The sequence below is a fragment of the Cupressus sempervirens genome, chromosome 10 (genome assembly GCF_028749045.1).
Source record: "Cupressus sempervirens isolate cs-2001-9-10 chromosome 10, ASM2874904v1, whole genome shotgun sequence".
NCBI lineage: Eukaryota > Viridiplantae > Streptophyta > Pinopsida > Cupressales > Cupressaceae > Cupressus > Cupressus sempervirens.
Genome location: NC_143127.1, coordinates 532,616,613 through 532,622,806, shown reverse-complemented (window position 1 = coordinate 532,622,806; position 6,194 = coordinate 532,616,613).

The window sequence follows — 6,194 nt, the reverse complement described above, 5'->3', positions numbered from 1 at the left end:
GTGTGCTATGGGTAGGGCCATGAATGAATGAATGAAAGATTTTTAATGAGGTCCACGAGGTCATAAGTCTAAGGGATCTACATAGAATTCTTAGTCAGCCTATGTGATTTCTCTAGTCTATTTCTTTTGTTGTGAATTTGCGTAAGTAAATGGCCCTTTTAAGGAGTCTTGGTCTTTCGAAAAGGTCTTTTATGTTGTTCACTTTTAATGTTTCTTTGTGTTGGTTGCGAATGTTTTCATATGTCATACAATCCTTTAGATAGTGCCACTCTATTTCCACCACGCTCTTGTTGCAAAATTTACAAATTTTGTCCTCCCACTCTTCCTTAGGAACCTTTCATCTATCAGTTTCACATCTCAAACGGTAGGAACCAGATCTCCATTGAGCAATCAGGATTTTTGCCTTTCCTTTGATCTTGGCTCCTAAATATTCTTTGTCGTCATGTTCGCATGTGAGATTAAATTCTTTGACATAGTAGGTTTTTTTTTCTATATAACTGATTTGCCCACATGACGGATCTGACTTTTCCTGCCACCCATTTTTTTATTTCAGAATTGTTTTCCGCGCATTCTTGGTAGTCAATGTTCCACTTATTGAACCATTTATCATTTTGTTTCTTCCATGTCTTCTTCCAACGAGCCAGTTCTCAGTCAACCACCCTACTAGGCCAGCGATGTGCATCCATTTTAATCACCTTCTTTAGATAGCTCAGCAATCTAACAATTGTCAAGGCCTCCACCGGGAACATGCCTGCCTTCGCTAAAATAATCTCGTACGAGATTATGGATTTGATTTTGAAATTAGTTGTGATGAAGTGTTTTTGAACCCTTTCAATTTGTCACCATTTATGGTTCGATATGTTGCTCCCCCATACCTCGCTGCCATATAAAATAATTGGTATCACCTGTTGGCATTAAGTTATAATTGCCATTAGTGACAACACTTATCTACATCAGTTCACACCGAGCATTCTAGTGTTAATCGAGCTTCGCAGTTCACACCGAACATTCTAGTGTTAACCGAGCTTCGCAGTTCACACGAAGCATTCTAGTGTTAACCGAGCTTCGCAATTTACACCAAGCGTCTACAGTGTATACCGAGCATTCAGTGGTTACCTTGTAGGTTCATCACTTACCGAGTGCTCATGAAGCTACCGAGTGAATGTGCAATCCAGCAGTGTCTACCGAGTTTTCAGTGTTCGCCGAGCTTCATAGCGTTTACCGAGTGATGAGAGTACAGTGTTTACCAAGTAACGGAAGTATAGTGTTTATCGAGTGAAATCAAGGTAAACAAAGGATCCAGTTTTTACCAAGTGACACTATATCTACCGAGTCTCCAATGGTTACCGAGTTCCAAGCTACGTTGTGTGGTTAGTATGGACCGAGCCTCTACTTCTACCAAGTGCATGACGATGCCGAGTAATGCAGTGGATGTTGAGTATCAGAAGGCCACCAAGTCAGCTTGAGGAACCCGAGTTTTCTACTATTTGGCCGACTCAGTAATATTTTGTTCACTTGTGTTTTAGCTGACCTTGCAATTGTAATTATTGGAATGGTATATATGTAATGTATTATATCATTTACAATATGATGCATGAGAGTATCAAGAGAGACATGTAATGTTTTGCAAAGTGTAAATGCGAATCAGCAGAAGAGCAGAGTATTCAGCAAGGTCTACAAGGAGCAGTAAAAATTCATCAGTCACAAGAGGTGATCTATATTTCGAGGATCTAATCAGCAATCAAGTTGTAACTAGATCCACTGTTTCATCCTAATAGGTGAATCAATTTTGTAAATCCTTTGATAGGGTAGACTTAACAGTCTTTGTATAAATCTCCTAACAAAGTGCATACTTCAGTGTATGTTTGTAAATCCTCTAACAAGGTGGACCTAGCAATCCTTTGTGCTCCTAACAGGGCAGATCACCAGAAGTGGTCAATGTAAACCTTAACATGCCAACTTCATACTACAGTAATGAAGTTTTGTGAGTATCATCCCCACCCCAGTTTTACTTTCTATTTGGAAGGTTTTTGTGTCACCAAATCACTGTGTACATGTGTTATAAATGTTTGTTCTCTCATATATGCAGTAGATTAGATAAATGAATGGTGAATAGTATATATGGTTAAAGTGTTGAATTGTTTTAAAGTTTTGACATTACTGATTCACCCCTCCCCTCTCAGTAACCTAAAGAGGGTTTTCTTAGTCTTCCAATCCCATAACTCTGTTATCCTGCACCTATTTTGAAGAAGATTAGATGCCTTCCATCCCCCTTTGTATCATTTTTTATTTGCATGTTTCCCAACTGAGCCGGTAATGGAAATCTATCCCCAAATACTTGTATTCTTCTACAATTTCTAGTGCTTTGTCATTAAATACAAAAGTGCATTGTTGTTTTCTTTACCTCAAGGAAAAGACCACGATATTGGTATTTGAAGTGTTGACCTCCATCCCTACTTTCACGCAAAAGGTTTCTAAGTTTTTCAAATGTTCTCTCAGCCCTTATGTTGTTTTAGCAATGAGAATGAGGTCATCGGCATATAAAAGCAATCCGATCACATATTCAGCTAGCTGAATTCCCTCTCCATTGGCTTTGTTTAACCACTCCTCTAACTTGTCAATATAGAGGCCAAACAGGGTAGGCGATAACAGGCATCCCTGTTTAACCCCTATGTCACTGCCAAAGCATTCTGACATGCCCACTTTGGTTCTGATTTTCACTTTAACCTGTTCATAAAGTTTATAAAAATGGCTCTATACTCTGTTAGGACCTTTGATTCTTCCATCATATTCCATAACTTATCCCTAGGGACAGTGTCGAAAGCTTTCTTAAAGTCAACAAAGCAACAAAAACCCTTGTCCCCCTGTTTATCCCACATTTTTTCTATGAGGAACCTTAGGGTAATGCAGTGATCAATGGTGGAATGTTTTGGTTTGAAACCCGCCTGTCCCATAACTCTTTTCCCTTCTTTTTTCTGCCCATCCACTGATTCTCCGCTCTACCATACTCCTGTAGAGTTTGCTTAATAGGGGGTTTACAATGATGGTGCGGTAGTTGGAAGTGTTGTTGACATCCCCGCTCTTATGGAGAGGAATAACTACACTAGTGGTCCACTCCGTGAGAGAATGTGAAATGTTAGTTTGGTAAAATTATTAGTCCCTGCCGCTCATATGTGGGGATTAATGTTTTCAAAACATTTCTTTACTAGTTCTTCTCTCGATTTCATAAAATTTCTACCTTTTTATTTCATTTCTATTTAATATTATTTTCTTTCTAAATTTATGTGCATGTCTATTGGTTTGGGACAATTTTCCTCGTAACCTTTTCATTTTGTTGGCATTAAAGTTAACTTTAAAAAAAGGGTGCATTTCACCTATTCTTTACGCCTAGTGACTATGCAGCCACGAAAATAACTAATATAACAAAGAATTGTTTTCAAAAAACAAAGTAAGTCCCAAAAACCTCCTTGGTATGCTTTTCGATTTTCATGGTTGCATAGCCACTACTTTCTTTGAGCACCCTAGAGCACATGCCTCTTGCATGTTTCATTGACATTACTATATAAACCTCTGGGACTCCTTACTTTTTGGCCCCTCTTTGTTTCCTTGAAATAGGTGTTATTGGTGGGAGTTCCTTTATTATCATAGACTTTACTTTACCACTGTACAAAATTTCTTTGCTTCTCAACTGTTGATCATTAGGTATGCCTTTCTGACATATCTCACTACTCCATTTTATTTTCTTCCCTTTGTTCTTATTGTGCATCATATGCTCACATTTCTGTGGAATTTGGTTGTTATGAATGTAACTTAAGTCAAGTATGTTCTACGTTAAATGTGTCAAAGTTTGAAACCAAGATTTTTGTAGATGCAATTTGCTAGATTTTTCTAGTGTAGATTTTTTTGTTCAACGACTTGATTTTATTAATAAAAGATTCTTCTCTATTTTTTGTGGGCAACATTATGTCATCTTTTAGTTAGCTTTGCATTTGCATTTAGGGTTTCTTGTTGATATGAAACAAGTTATGAATCTATGATCTTGTACGTTGTAGACTTCAAAGTTTTCATAATTAAACTTCTTGTCCTCGTTTCCTTGTTCCAATGGCTTTGCCAATCATATGAACCATGTAATATCCAGTAGACTCTCACTCCTTATTTCAACTCAGGGAGATCTCAAGAAAATAAATGATTTTAGAGATAGCTTAGATAAATGTGAGCATTCCAAACCACTCACACAAATAGGACCACTTGTTAATTCCTTCTTCACTTATGTTGAAAGTATATGTTAAAGACTATTTTGGGGCCAAGATTTGAACTCTCATTATGTTTTGGATTAAGGCTAGTCACATTTTTGTAACATTTTGCTATTATGAATGCAATTTAAGCTAGGTATATTATAGGTTTGCAAGGGCGTTGATTGGTCTATTATATACAGAGGGCCCTTGTGCATTTTCTATATTAGGGATGAGGGTAGCTCCTTCGTTGAAACCTAGCAGTCATAGGCACTAGCCGACGCACTACTTCCTATAGAAAATGTAACAATTACACAAAGCTATATAAATACATATAATGTTGCTTTATAGTTCTATCAACACTACTTCCTATAGACAACATAACAATTACATAGTGCTACATAAATACACACATTGTTGTTTTTCTATAAGCAACAAAACCCTAGAGTCATCTCGACATATGGCCAATGTAAATATTGACCTAGGAAAACCTTAGAGTCATATGTGCATATGGCCAATGCTAATAGTGACCTAGGGTCTCCTACATTCAAAGAATATACAAGGAAATGTGTATATTAAATCCATATGTCGAAAGGCATTTCCCTATCGATGTAATAGATACACATATTATTGCTTTACGATTCTATGAACAAGGAAACCCTAGAGCCATCTTGGCATATGGATAATGCTCATAGTGATCTAGGGAAACCTTAGAGTCATCTATGTATATGGTTTATGCTAATTGTGACCTGGGTCTCTTGCATTCAAAGAAAAAACAAGGAAATGTGTACTTGAAATCCATTTATCCAAAGGTATTTCCCTTTCGGATGTCTCGAACAATTACAAGATTAGTGCTATTGGTTGAAGTCTTCAAGACTAATCAATAATACACTACAATAACTAAATATCTTGAATGAAGTGAGACTAATTTTTTTAAAAAAAGAGTACAATAGTGAATCATATACTCATGTTTTATTTGGGAGCCATAGGATTCGAGCATTCATTAGAGGGCCAAGTTGTTCCTTATAAAATATTTGGCAATCAATGAGCTTATCTTGGTTAAATGACATTTTCTAAATCAAAAGAGAAGCTTCTCTTTAGAATTTATGCTCTTTATTTCCTCTTGAGATGAGGAATGTTACTCATTGCCTTACCTTTCCCCTTTGATCTATGCTTCACTAGATTGAGATTGCAAGTAACATGTTCTAGGGTCATTGTATGGAAGCTAATATAATGCAATAAACTCAATTTGGAAGACTCTTGACCATTATTATGGTAGAGTAATTACTCCTTATTTAGTTTCTATTTAGAAGCTATTCTCTACTGTGGCTATATACATGTGGTGTCTTTAGTCTTCTATCACTTTGCATTAGCAATGAATAAGATTTCTAATAGATATCTTCATTTTCTACCATTTTTGTAGTGTTCAAACTTATATTGCTTCATGGTTTTCCACTTTTAAAATTATGTAAATTATTGTTATCAAAAAGAAATTAGCATGTTCATTTGTAAATATGTATTCTACACCTCTTTATAATCATTTATTTCTATTCAAATGATGTCTAAGGTACAATATGTTTTCATTCTTCGAAACTACAATAAAGATTTATTTGTCATTCTCTAGAAATAGAGCATACTTTTTTTAAAATAGAATATACAATTTATTTTATCGGTGATCATTGAAATATTGATATGTTTACTATTATTTTATATTAATTGATTTGTTAATGGAATTTCACCCCCCAACATTTGCATAGAATCAAGCATCTCATTGATTCTTGCCACCATATTGACTAGTTAGTTAGTGCGCCAATCCATATTGATAGCCTATCATTCCACCGTGGGAACAACTTTCCAGCTGCCCATGGTAGCTTGAATGTTGTTGTCATTCAAATTGTTACCACAAAGATTTGGATGCATAAACCCTGCAACATTTCCCAACAACACTATTCTCTAAGGCTC